Raw genomic sequence first — 15,743 nt, 5'->3', positions numbered from 1 at the left:
TATCGCTGTTAGCTTTGGTTTTGTTTCAATTTTCATTACATTTGCATGTCTTTGTCTAAGCTGACGTGGATGTGATTTGGAATTTAGACACGTGGAATTTTGTAATGGATGAATTTGTTTGCAAGTGAAGTGAAATAATTGTACTCTTTTCATTGGTCCCTCCCTAAATAAATAAAGAAAAAACTTTTTTCTCATTTTATGTGTTTTATTGTCATTTCCCTCAATAATTCAACACATTTGTTTTTCATCTTTTACTTTTCTTTTTCGTTTTTCATTTTTTATTGAACTGAAATAGAAATAAAATTATTCGGATCATATATGTTATTTTTGAAATAATTTCTAAAACTATTTATGGCCCTTCCTCAACTCATATATAGGAAGATAATGCGCTTCAACTCACTCAAACTCACGTCCTCCCACATTGATAATAATACCCATACTAATCGAGCTAAAACTTAATAGATGAAGCAGAATATTCTTAATTTATGAAATAAAATAACTTACTAATTTTATACAATAATAAAATAAAGGGTAAACTACAAAAATAGTCACTTTTGTTTACGTTTTAGTCACTTACGTTAACGTGTTATAACATTTTAATCACTGAGCCATTAATTGTCGTTAACGCTGTAACGATAAGCCGACTTGGCACGTTAAATCATCATTTCAAACAAAAAATTTAGGTTAAATTTTAACTAAAAACGGAAAAATATGGAGACCAATTGTATAATTTAATATAAATTTTTTGTTTGTAACGATGATTTAACGTGACAAGTCGACAATTAACGGTTCGGTGACTAAAATGTTACAACACGTTAACGTAAGTAACCAAAACGTAACATTATAAGTGACTAAAATGTAACTTAAAATAAACAAAAATGACTATTTCGATAATTTACTCTAAAATAAAATAAATTGTTAATGCAGTTTGAATTTAATCTATAGAATTTTGCCTAAATTTTAGGGTATAAATAATGATTTAATTTCATTCTATAAACTTAATTTATTCTTAAATAAAATAAAGAGTGGATGAATTACTCATTTATGTTGAATAAAATGGGAATACATGAGAAGTATAAAAATGTAGGGCACAATTTTACAAAGCGTGGTACATTTGTGCACTAACACCGTTTACAGCTTATCCTATTATTTTCACAGAAATCTTTGAATGCTTATCTTTAATTGGAAAATACATAAATAAAGCAAAAGTAATGTCTTTTTAAAGGATTCTTTAGGAATAAGATTACTTATCCCAAAATAGAGTAAGACAATTTTAATTCCTTTTCTGGATTTTGTCCAAATATTTAAATGTGGAAAAAAAATCATTCATTTTTTTTATGGAGGCTTATTTTTTGAATTTTTAAATTTTAATTTGAATTAAATGAAAATAATTAAATTTATCTAGTTAAATTCTGCTATTAATCCGATAAATTTAACCCATGTTCTTCGATTAGATAATTTTGTAGGCGATAATTCGATTAGACAATCATAAAATCTAGAAATATCAAATCGACATGATACTCTACATGCGATAATATATTTGACGCATTAAATTTTGAAAAATAACGTAACTTAATTTAATGAATTTAACACCATTTTGGGTCTTAATTAATATTTTAAAATTTAAAAAGTATAAAAACTTAAAAATAATAAAATAAAAATATACGAACTAAATCTATAACTTTTTAGTTTCAGTGAAATTGGATTAAAATCAATAATCAATAATTTAAATAACAGGTTATTGATAAGGAAATTTCAACTGAATTTAAAATAAAAGAACATAAATATTGAATATTAATCGTATATACTCTAAATCTTACATGGGTAGGTATGAAGAGTTAGGTAGGAAGATTTTTTGTTTTGTAGGCATAATTAATGCGGTAAATTTATGCTATCAGTTTATGTATTTTGTAAAAAATGTGAATTTAATTTTAATTTTTTAATTTGATAAATTTTAGTCCTTGTACTTTTTAAATTGTTCAAATTTAATTCTTTTACTTTCCAAAATTTGAAATTTTAGTTATGACCCAAACAGTAGCAGTTAAACTTATTTGGTTAAAATTACTGGTCATGTATTGTTGTATGGTTGTAGATTTAATTCATATTCTTCAATTGGATCATTCAAGTCCCTATACTTTTTTAAATTTAAAAATTTTAGTTTTGACTTAAATGACTATTGTTAATCCATTGACTGGATTTTTAGTAAATAATATGTGAAAATAGCAAGCTTACATAGCATTACGCGTATGATAATATGTTTGTTGCATCAGGTTTTGTAAAATAACATAGCTTTATTAATTTAACGTTTATTATTTGGTGAGAACATAAATTTTAAAATTTGAAAAGTACAAAGACTAAAATGACCAAATTAAAGTACAATAATTAAATCCATAATTTTAATAAAATACAAGGACTAATAGCATCATTTAAGTAATAAATGTTAAGGAAATATACTATTTAAACATGAATTGCGTGAAATATCGATTGCTTGTTGAACTCTGTGAATTACGTGAAAGTAGGATACTCCAAATTCGGGGGTCCAAGAGTTTTATAAAACGTTCTTAGTGGAAAAAAATGTGAATGAAAGATCCCATTGAATTGAGTTGGGTCCATGAATCTAAGAAATAATGAGAATTTGTAACACCCGTAACCCATATTCATCGCCGGAATAGAGTTTCGAAGCATTACCGAAGTTTATCGATCAAACAGTCAGAATTCTCAAACATTTCATATCATCAAAACAAGTCATCAAAGCATCATTTTAATTCAAATTATAAACATACCAAATCAATTTGCCTAGTTCATGAGCACTTAAACATATAATTAAATTCACATGCATCTATCTAGATTTAGTTCGATTTACTATGCCATAATATGACTTAAAAAACAAACACATATTTATATGTATAAAACCAACCAATATTAAACTTATAATCCCATTTACATTCAATCCACAAAATGACTATTATTTAGACACCCTAGGTACATGCTGACACAAAAGATAGACATCACCACATTTGATTTCGGGATTGTTGTTGGATGTTGAATCGACGGTCAAAAAGTAAAGTACCTAACCTGCGCACGGAAAACAAAACCGTACGCTAAGTAAAACTGAGTGGTATTTCTATAATCCGAATATTTAAAGACAAAATAATATAATAGACACAATTAAATATTAAGCACAATTGAATAATAGCATTAACCATTAATCATAATTAAATCATTTTATACCATACTCAATTCTCATCGCTTGCTATATAATAACTTTTCACAATTTGATCCACAAATCATTTGAAACAACAATAATATCCAATTCATGAATACATAATTCATGTGTCTCATTTTCATGTTTCAATTCACTATTCCATTTTCAATTCACATACAATATCATTCAATATCAACCATAGTACCATTTTATTTAATTACTCATATTAACACGACTTGGACTCGGACGGATACACGAATCCAACCAACACACCAGTTTGGCACCCAGTGCCTTATCGGATAAATCCGAAGTAATAATTGCGCCCAGCGCTATATAAATTTGACACCCAGTGTCTCATCGGTTAAACCGAAGCAAATTGGCACCCAGTGCTTCATCGACTTGAAGTTAAAAAAATCTCTGAACTCTTCCAATTCTATGGCATGCCATCTATATTCGACTCAGCCCGATACAGTTAATAGGGTTTAATTTCACTTTCCAAATACAACCAATATTCAATATCCAAATTTCACATTAACACATATTCAATTCAATTCAATTCAATTCAATCAACTTTAAATCAATTCAATAATCAAAGTGTCATATACTCACCTTAACCACTTACCATATACATTAATTTAAAATACAACAATTAACATTTAGATTCGAATTATAGAAATACAAATCAGAAATTCTGAGCTATTCGATGTCGACTTTATCTTTCCCCTTTTTAGTCGAGGATTCCGGTACAACGTTAGCTACGTAATTAAAACAATTAAAATTCATCAATACAACACAATTCAATTTCATATTGAATATTTCAATTTTTATTCAATAGTTGCCTAAATTCTAATTTAGTCCCTAAACCGAGACTAAGTTTTATTCTTCACAATTATTTCTATATTTTCATACAATTTCTACTTTAAACTAAATTTAGTTCTCTATTTTTACTTAAATCCCTAAATTTTTAATTTTTCACAATTTAGTCCATATTACTCAAAATTTACAATTCATTCTACAATTTAATCCTTTTTCATTTCTAACTTAAAAATCTATCAATTTAACCCCTAATACTAAAATTATTCAACATTAACAACACTTAAAAACTCAATATTTGCTAAAATTTCAACATGGGTCAGGTTGTACTTAACACTGAAATTTCAAAAATATAAAAATTACAAAAAAAAGACTAATTTGACTAACCAATTGAGCTTTAAACCCTAAAAATCCCTAAACCTTGCGTCTTTCTTTCTCTTTTTCTTTTTTCTTTCCTTTCAGTTTTCGTTTGGCTTTGGCTTTCTATTTTTTTTATTCATTTACTTATTTTATTTTATTATACATTGGTTTATTATTATTTTAATATAATATATACTTAAATATTAAGTAAAGTTATTTTATTATAATATATATTAAATTTATAAATATCTTTAGTCCCTTTAATTTTTCTTTAATCTATAATTCAACTTTCACCCTATATGTAATTTAGTCCTTATACCTTATTACTCTTAATTCATGCAATTTCATTTAACCAAAACCTAATTAACTACACAACTAACTTCATAAATATTTTTAATAAATATTTACGAGTCCGATTTACGAGAATAGAGTCTCGAGAATACACTTTCCGATACCCCTGACTATCTAGTTGTTAAATATTTACGAGTCTGATTTACGGGAACGAAATCTCAGGAATGCACTTTTCGACACCCCTGACTATCGGGTCGTTACAGGATTCTTAGATCTCTCTCAATTCGAAAATCCAAGATTTGAATTGATGTCCTTTCATTAATTCTTCCTAAATTGCATTGATTTATCCAAAAGATTTCATTTCAATTGGAATTTGGTTATTTACCATGTACGAGGATCCTCGCCAAGCATCCATGGCTAAATGGTTAAAGCGTTCAACTCATAATTGGCGAATTCGTAGGTTCAATTCCTATTGGACCTTTATGGAAATCTTGTGTACTTCGAGCTATTGTTTTATGAACTTTTCATTACTTTTTTTTCTTCTAATTTTGCATTTTTTATAAATTTTAAATTACATGTTAATGACAAATACTAACATATTAACATGAAATACATGTGAATTGCCACGCCAACATCGTTTAAAAATTAATTTTTCATTCAACATTTTTGTTCAAAAGTGATTTCTCCACTTAGTGTGCTTTTTTATTATTATTTACTTCACAAGTAACTTTGAAAAATTGACATGCATATCTTTTAAAAAAATTTATTATATCTTGTTGAACACTTATCAATCTCCTAACCCTACTCGTGGAGTCTAGAAATTCTATTTACAGTGTATCAAATAATTTTTTAAAAAATAAAATAATTTTATGTGGCATCATATTATTGGTATGGGGGGCGAAAGATTCAATTCATTTCAAATTCATCCATTTATATGTATTGAAAATTGGATATGTCAAAGATTTCGTCCATATCTCATCAAAATTGTAAGGGAGAATTGACAAGTCAATGGACCAAATTAGGAAAAAGATTAAGTAATAATGCAATTTTCATTTATTCATTTTCGAAGAAGAATGAGAAATTAATCATAAAAAAACATATAGTTATAATTAAAATTAATCATTAAAAATTTAGATAAGAACAAAATTAATGAATAGAGCTCAAGCATGATAAAACTTCAACTAAAACAAATCTAAATAAAAAAAAATTCATTCATAATTTACACAAAATAAAATTTAACCTAAAATCACAAAATTACCCGATTCTAAACTTTGACATTAATTACCTCGTATACTTGTACAACCATTTTCATAAACTATGTTGTATAAGTATATGAGATCATTATTATAAATGAAACTTCATCAGAAAATAAAATTTATTTATTTTTTATTATAAATGATTTAATTCTTGAAATATATTATTTTTTTCACGTTGATGTTTAATTGTTTTTTCCAATTTCATTCCTAAAATATTGTTAAGTTCTGATTTTTTTAGTCCAATCTGTAATAAACGTTGGAAAAATGGAAGTTATTTTAGTTAATAACATAATACCACATGGTCTTTTTAATAAAAATATTTTTTTAGAAATTATATATAAACTTTAAATATTTATAAAATTAAAAATAAAATATTTAAAAATAGTAAAAAAAATTTTTTTTTGATTTAATTACAATTCTTCAATGAATCAAACTAAAGCAAGAAAATTCTAGATTTAGATGTCAATAGTTACCGCTAGCCGCCATGTTCCATCGTCGGTCGCCACCTTTTTAAAATTTAAATTGAGTCTTACTTTGGTCAAAATTGATATGGGGCTTTTTGATGTATTTCCTTGTTGATTTTTAACAACTTTATCGACTATTATCTTAATTTTTAATGGTAAATATAAATTGCATTGTTACCTAATTTTTTTTCCTTTCCGTACATTGACCTGTCAATGTTGGGTTAATTTTTTGATGGGATATGGAGGAAATCTTTGACATATCCAAATTTTAATAGGAAAACTTTGACAACAAGTAATACCAACAATTTTGAGTCTTTATCAAATTAATCTAAAAATAAATTATATTTATAAAAATAATCTAAATTTAAAAATAATTACTAAAATAACTTAAAATGAACAGTAGTCACTCTTTTTTTGCACCAATGATTGCCTAATCATTGTGTCAGATTTAAAAAAATTATTTTTTTGGGTTTTGGCCTGTCAATGGCCGGAACCCATGTATTTTTTTTAAAAAAATTGTATAATTCTGATATACGAAAAAGAACAAAAAAGGAAAAAAAATTTTGGGTGCTGGCCTGTCAATGGCCGGCACCCAACAGTAAAAAAAAAATTTACTTTTTTTTCGTGTCAGAGTCAGATATAAATATACGAAAAAATTAAAAAAAAATTTTTTGGGTGCTGGCCTGTCAATGGCTGGCACCCAATACAAATTTTAAAAAATATTTTTCTTTTTTTTTTCGTGTCAGAGTCAGATATAAATATACGAAAAAAATTTAAAAAATTTTTTTGGGTGCTGGCCTGTCAATGGCCGGCACCCAATACAAATTTTAAAAAAATATTTTTCTTTTTTTTCGTGTCAGAGTCAGATATAAATATACGAAAAAAATTTAAAAATTTTTTTTGGGTGCTGGCCTGTCAATGGCCGGCACCCAGTACAAATTTTAAATTTTTTTTTTTCGTGTCAAAGTTAGATATAAATATACGAAAAAAATTTAAAATTTTTTTTTTGGTGCTGGCCTGTCAATGGCCGGCACCTAGTACAAATTTAAAAAAAAATAGTTTTCTTTTTTTTTCGTGTCAGAGTCAGATATAAATATACGAAAAAAATTTAAAAAACTTTTTTGGGTGCTGGCCTGTCAATGGCCGGCACCCAGTACAAATTTAAAAAAAAAAAATTTTCGTGTCAAAGTTAGATATAAATATACGAATAAAATTTAAAAAAAATTTTCGTGTCAATGGCCATTGACAGGCCAGCACCCAAAAAATAATTTTTTTTTCTTTTTAGTATATCAGTATTATACAATTTTTTAAAAAAATACATGGGTTCCGGCCATTGACAGGCCAAAACTCAAAAAAATAATTTTTTTAAGTCTGACACAATGATTAGGCAATCATTGGTGCAAAAAAAGAGTGGGTACTGTTCATTTTAGGTTATTTTGGTGATTGTTTTTGAACTTGGGTTATTTTTACAAATATAATTTATTTTTGGGTTAGTTTGGTAAAACAACCCAATTTTGACTTTGAAATTGGGATCAACTATTCCAATTTGACTTACATATAATATTACCAATTTCAGAATTTTATTTTTCAATTTTTTGTTATATTACATAAAAAAAATTCAATTAATACAAGGGAATTCACAATTTCAATTTTGAGATTTAAACATTATAATTTTTTTTTCGGGTTAAAAAATCAGAGCATTACGTTGCATCTTGGCATTATAAAAAAAATAGTAAGATTGTGTTAAATTCATAGATAAAAAAAATTATAGAAACAAATATACCCATATCGAAGCAATAGCTTAAAATCGAGAAATGAATAAATAATATTATTTGTTTGGCAAAAAAAAACTCAAAATTTAAAATACATAGATTTTGATATTTTTTAAAGTTAAATTAGTTTATACATTTTTTTATTTTTAAATTTTTATACATTTTTTAAATTTTAAGTCCATTGTATAAATATTGAGGATTGAATTTGTTATTATAAGTAAAGGTGTTTTTGCCAAACCAAAATAATATTACACAGAAAAACTCCGACCTGCCGGATTCGAACCAGCGACCTAAGGATTACTTTGAGAGATACCCACTACAGTCCTCCGCTCTACCAACTGAGCTAAGGTCGGCTGTTGAGAGTTATCCCAACATTAATTTATAATAATAGCTTTCTACCTGCTAAACAATTTATAATGACCGAAAATGTTTTTTATGAAAATTTTGAAAATGATTACTATGGTTAGTTAGAAAAGTATTTTTGAAAAGATGAAATGATAATTTTAGCAAGGATGTTGTAAAATAGAAGATTTAATAAGAAGATAAAAATATAACTTCATTGAAAAATACTTTTTCAAAATGTTTTTTTAACTTTTTAGGTCGAGTTAAAATATAAATTTAGAATTAAAATCTAATTTGAAAAATTGCTTATTTATAAAAAAAATATTTAAAATATTGGTTTTAATTGAAATTTACTTTATTTAAAAACAGTTTTTAAGAAAAAAAAATCAACTTTTTATTAAATCAATTTTAGTTTTAATAAGGTTTCACTTCCTACTGCTAAAATAATTTAAATGGACCAATTATTTAGTATTTTTCACTCAAAACATAAAAGATTATTTACAAAATATAATAAAAATAGTTGAGAATAAAGACACAACTTTTGGAGGATAATGTGTTTCAACGCACTTGAATCCACATCCTCCTGCATTGGCAATAATGACTCTGCCAGGAACTAAGACTCAATCCACTTGTTTATTTTTATTTTTCTATAATCTAATAGCAATTTAAAGATAATTAAATTTTAGTAATCTGTCACCATAAATTGTTAATACACGGGAGGTTACGATATTATAGAAAACTCAACTTTACTTTCCAATTTAGTTACCTAAATAATACAAAGAAAAAGATTTCAACTCGACTAAATTTAAGAAACACCATATAATGATAATTAAGGTGATTCGCACCATTACTTCTCAATAGAAATTAATTCTCAAAAATTTAATAATACATCACATGAATTACTGGTATATATTAAGATATTAATAGCAAAAAAACACACTTTTAATGAATAATTATTTACGATTTTTTCTGATATTTTTATTCCTAACAAATATTGCTCTAACACGAAAAGAAAAATTATACCAACTCTAACAAAAATTTTAAGATTTATTTTCCATAATTATTTAATTATGATAATATTAATTACATGGTTTGTGGTGAAATTATATGCGTACTATATTTCATTTGATTGCTCCAATTATAAAAGGGAATAATTATTGCAAAATCAATATATTCCCTCCTTTGCTGATTATTCCATAAATGTGAATATATATTACTAAAATTATGGTAATTAAGTAAATGTGAATACAGTTTCTTTTACCAACTATGTCAATACATTTATTTATTTATTGAAAATATGGTGATTAGGATATTGGAATAGATTTTAAAATTATGTATAAATTAATTGTAGTTATTTTAATAATGATAATATATTCTAATTAATATATACAACCAAATTCATAACAAGAAAAAAAACTAGTTACAATTTATAATAAATATTTCGTAATTAGATTCTTGAAAATATTTAAATTTATTAAAAATTTTCAAAAAAAAAAGATTATTGTATTAGATATATATTGTTTTAGGTCAAATCACTGTTAAGTGTTTAAATTTAGGATTTAATATCTACATATAACTTCATTCATTTATTTTTATAATATAATTAATCAATTCAAATAGTTGACCCCCTTAACTATTTCGATTAAAATTTTGAGATAATTTATAATAATAAAAAACTCATTTCAACTTATCATGTCGAAATAATTTTTTTTGTGTGTTAGAAATATATTTTTAAGAATAATTTGTCAGTATTTTAATTGAAATAGTTAATAATATTAATTGTTTAGATTAATAATGTCCAAATTATGTCAAACTAAAATTTAAAAATTATTTTTTAAATGTGAATATAATAAAGGGATCAAAACTAGAATTTAACCATTATCTTATAATAACTAAAAAAAAGAAAAAAGTTGACACATGTCATCTAAAGAACCTCTTAAGACATTCTTTTGTAGATACTTAATATTTAAGTAAGTGTAATATTAGAAGTAGGTTGGAATAGCTTAAGCATGATTTTAATATAAGTATACAACTTATGCTGCTTAAAGTTCGGTTTAATTCGAAATATAGTCCTCAAATTTTCTCTAACTCTACTTATATTTGAAAATGGTTAATTCAAGCTTATTTTAGACTCATCTATATTAATTTTTAATTTTAAAAAAATATTCATATTATTTTTAATTTATTATATAAAAATATATTTTTATTTATTTATTAAAATTTTATATATAAACAACTTAATAAATTTTCAATGTTTACATTATAGTATCATAAATTACTATAAATTTAATTTTTATGTATTATAAATTACATAATATATAAAAATGACGTCATATAATATATTACAAACTTAGGATATGAGCAGGCGTGAACCCAGGGGCGTAGCTAGGGGGTTAGCAAGGGCCCCGATCCCCCCTAAAATAGAAAATTTTTCATTTAAGCCCTTTACAATTTTTAAAATTTTAAATTAGTAAAAATAAAATTACGCTTTACCCCCTAAAAATGATAAAATTTGATTTAATCATTTAAAATTTATAAAGATATAGGCTATTAAAATGATGAAATTGTATTTTTACTATCATAAGAATTACAATTTAATTTTGTACCCTCTAAAATTTTTTTTTGGCTTCACCCCTACATGAACCTTCAATGTTTGAGCTTGAGTCTAGCTTATATTTTAAATAGACATAATTTTTTTACTCAAGTTACTTATTCGAGCCTAATATTTTTACCCAAATCCTCCTAAATTTCAAGTGAGTCTTCAAGCTTGGACAAGTAACTTAAAAAATTGTCTAAAATCTTGAGCTTTTTTAACTTAAAAAATATATTTACCAAAATAAATTTAATTAACACACGTTTTCTTCTCACTCAACACAAGAAATCATTACTAAAATAATTAAAAAAAAAGAAATCATTACTAAAATCTTCCTCCATTACCACATAATTATATCCATATCATAACTATCATCAAAATATACAATAACAAAAGCTGAAATCTTAGAGATTTTAAATATCTAAATTCAAATATTTTAATTTTTTATACATCTTAAAAGATACTAATAGAATTACAATGAAAATGAAAATTTAATAATTTTTAAAAAATGTCTTGAATGAATTTGGACAAGTGGTTGTCCAGATTTACATTCTGGACAACCATATTTTTCACATTTATTTTAGACTTAAACTTTTAAATGGTTTTTATTAGTTTTTTTATTTTCTTTAAAATTTATTTAAAATTTTTATAAATTTTAATAATTTTATAAAATATTCCTTCAAATTTTTTTAATTTTTCATTTTTTGTTGACTTGATAGTAACATGGAGCGCCACGTTTGCGCCATTAATAGTCATATCAACGCTGTAACAATCCACGTCAATCAAAAACTTATTTAACTAGTTTTATTAGTGTAAGGGTTCAATTAGGTGAAAAATATCGTAGAAGCTTAATTGATTCCATTAAGCTTTTAAAAATATATTGGAATGTAATTGGCGGAAATTTGTGAGATTCAAGTATGATTTTTAAAATACAATCCTAAGAAAATTGATGTTTTAGGTAAAATTTTAAGTTGAATGGAGATATCTCACTTAAAAAAAAAAAGCTGTCTCCATTTGAAAGTTCAACTTAATTTAAATGTAGATTTAATCAAAATTTAATGTAATTAGATTAAAGAGTGGCATAAAAAACCAAAACAAAAATAATTAAAAGCTTTTTTCTTTTGTCTTATGAATTTTTATGGTTAAAAAAGGGAACACTTCCGTTGGTTCAAATTAAATTAATTTTAATTTCAAGCAATTTAATTCTTACTAATTTCGAAAATGATTAATTAAGAACAATTAATAACAGTGTCCATTTTTTTCATGAATTTATCCTACTTTTGGTTGATATAATAATATATTCAATATCTACATATTATTTTAATTCGTTCCTAGTTTTAAGAAAAATTAATAAGTTTAATCCTAATATTTATATATTCTAATAATTTAATCTAAAAAATAAAAAAAGTTTTTTTTTTAAATCTAAAAAATTCAAAAGATATATATAAATTTTTTCTCAAATTAAATATATAAATAACCAAATATATACAAAAAAATTTTCGTTGATATCCGATAAGAATTCCCAACCCTCGACAAAAATAATTTCATTTCCTCATTAAAAAAAAGCTCCATTTTCAAGCTTTTGCTTTCCACCAAAATTTTCTCAAGAAATCTATTTCCTTTCTTTTCTTTCCTATTATTGTCTTTAAAACAATTTCTACTGTATGTAATTTCAAATCCCGGAATCTTATAAATACAAGAAAACAAACCCATCATACTATAAATTATAACGTAATATCAAGGACATGCTTTTCATAAGGCAAAAAACTTTTACCTGAAAAATGATACACTTTGCCTTGGGACATTTTAAGCTTTAATGATAAAATAACTGAACGTGGAATTTGAATGTTGGTTGTGAATTTTGTACAAAATAATATAAAGATGAAAAATTTATCAAACTATATAAATTTTGTTGGAGATTGACTCGTATAAACAACGAGAAAAAAAAAGAACAGAGAAAAATTGAACACACAAATTTACGTGAAAAATCTCTTCCAATTAAGAGGATAAAAAACTACGGGCAAATGATACTTCAGTAATGAGCAAACACACGAAGAGTATAAGATGGAGAAATTCAAAACAAACCTTAAACCCAAATACAAAGCTCTTTAGTTAAAACACAAAATTTCCTTAAAGCTCTCTAAAACTCCCTCTGATTTTTCTCTCTAATGTTATTGTCTCCCCAATGTTAGGGTCGTTATGGTTAAGGCTGAAATTATAATTCTAAAAAGGGTTAACTATAAAATTAATACTATAACGCCCCAAAACCCGGTCTAGAAGTTTAGTCCTCCGAAGTGATCGTAGGAAAATTTTAGTTAACAAGCTAGAAATTAAAACAGTATTTAAGTTACATAAAACTCTCAGTTACACAGAATTTCGTACCACAGTTTTTAAAAAGTATTTACAATTCAAAACTGTTTAATTATAAACTCAGAAATTATAAAAAAAATACTATTAAAGCCTGTTTTTAACTGTGACTATCTGAGACCTCCGCATACCGAGTCCAACATCAGAATTCGGAAATATACCTGAAAGGGGAAACACTAAGGGGTGAGCTACATGAGCTCAGTGTGAGTTCGAGACATGACTAATAACAAAATTATAGACCAAAATTCCAGATAGCAGTACAACAGTGAAACGTATTTACAGAGATATACAGAACCAGAAGGTATACACGAAGCCAACGTCCCAAACGAACGTACTCAAGCAAAGCACTTATCATCACACACAGTGTTACAAAACGTCATTACACGCAAGAACAATCATAAATGATAAGTTAGACAGACAAAATACAGATAAACAAACTTACACCTAATCACTTAATCAGATGCTTATGAATACAGTCAAGTAGTGAAAACCCACCCATCCAACCAAAACACCTCACTGTCCCTCTATCACACCCATCCAATCAGACACACCACATAGGACCTCGAAAGGCCCATCCAACCCTACACAACATGTATGTAGACTAAGCCACTCAGATAAAAGTACAGTGTAGTGCATTGCGGTAAACCGTTGTACAGACATGTTGCAGTCTAAACTGCTAGATTAGATAATAGCACGTAGCAAAGCTAACGTACATGCGGTACAGTGCGGTAAACCGCTGTACCAATAAGTTACAATTAAACTGCCAGATCAAATCAGAATCGGTCTTCCTTCTCTTTACAACCAACCTAAAAATTACTTTATACAAGTGCATGTATGCTTACAACCTCACAGAAATAATGAACACATCGACAGACAGTCAGACAGAAACAAACATTCACACACCTAGCTAACCTGGTCAGAATCAGATATCTCACAAATAGTCACAAACAACACATAAGCCGAAGCCCAGATCAAAGTCTTAACTACCTTTATTAAAGCCTAGCCAAAGGTCGGAACACAGAGACACAATTTCATATAAAAAACATACACAAAACTAAAATTGGTGACTTAGGGCCACACGGTCGTGTGCTCTGACCGTGTGGAAATGCTTAGGCCGTGTGGGGGGTCAACATGCCCGTGTAGGAGGAGGCACACGCCTGTGTGAGCCAGGGACATGGCTGTGTAAACATGCCATGTAACTCTCTGTCTATTTGTGCTAAAATAAAGTACAGGGGAGACATGGCCGTGTGTCCAAAACACATGCCCTCGTGGGATCCCTAAATCCGCACATTAGCCACACGACGATGTGGCCAGGTCATGTGACACTAAATCACTAAAACCTTAATTCCCCAATGCACACACCCATGTGGCCAAGGGACACAGCCGTGTGGATATTGACTAATTTCCCCAAATTAGCCACACGGAACACGGCCGTGCGACACCTAATCTTGCCAGAAAATCTTAATTCCTAATTCCACACGACCGTGTGAAAATGCACACGCCCGTGTGGTCACAAAACCACACTGGAACAGGCCAAAATCGTCGTTTTAGCAACAAATCAGTCCTTGACCTTTGCTATAACAAAAATATATCAGAATATGCAATATTCTCCATACTTCCTCAACAACTAAATACCCAAAATCAATGGTTTAGAGCACACACAAGAATTTTCGAATCAAAAACTCGTAAGTAAATTAAATAAGGTTCAAATCCCACACCTGATTCACGATCAAAGATGTCCAAACACCGACTCAACGGCAAAGAAACTGAAGCTCTCTAAAAACCACAAACAAAATTGTTTTCCAAAAGAAAAAAAGAAAAAGGAAAAAAAAGAAAGGGGAACCAATGAGAGGGAGATGAGAACGTGAAAAGAAAGAAAACAGTAAAAAAATAAAAATAAATAGTTAATTTTAAACTTAAAACAAGTCTACTATTTAACAAAATACAAATATTTCTCCAAAACGCACATACAAGGATTCAAACACGCGACCTAAAGATACACTAACATACAACTAAACACCAAACCAGCAGGCCCATTCTAACATCAAAACGCGCAACTAAACACAATAGCTCAACCTACTCACTGACCCTAACCACAAAGCTCAAAACTTCTAACCCCAAAATTTAGGGTGTTACAAATACCCAAACTTGCCCACTTCTCCCAAATTAGTAATTATGGTTTTTTTGTCCTAGATTGGTACTCAATTTTTTTAACTAAATCGGTACCCAAGTCTTACTGCGTTAGATTCAAGACACGTGACACTCTAAAATGAAGACACA

At 27.1% G+C, this 15,743-nt stretch overlaps 1 non-coding gene across 1 annotated transcript; it reads right to left on the bottom strand.

Annotated features, from left to right (window-relative positions):
* Positions 1-8,423: 8,423 nt before the first annotated feature.
* On the bottom strand, positions 8,424-8,514 carry TRNAY-GUA (transfer RNA tyrosine (anticodon GUA)). Its single transcript is given in 2 exon segments — positions 8,424-8,459; positions 8,478-8,514. It is a non-coding gene; the product is annotated as a tRNA-Tyr (tRNA).
* Positions 8,515-15,743: the final 7,229 nt, after the last annotated feature.

The sequence above is a fragment of the Gossypium hirsutum genome, chromosome D10, assembly GCF_007990345.1.
Source record: "Gossypium hirsutum isolate 1008001.06 chromosome D10, Gossypium_hirsutum_v2.1, whole genome shotgun sequence".
In the NCBI taxonomy this organism is placed as follows: domain Eukaryota; kingdom Viridiplantae; phylum Streptophyta; class Magnoliopsida; order Malvales; family Malvaceae; genus Gossypium; species Gossypium hirsutum.
This window is presented reverse-complemented; position numbering and strand designations above follow the sequence as displayed.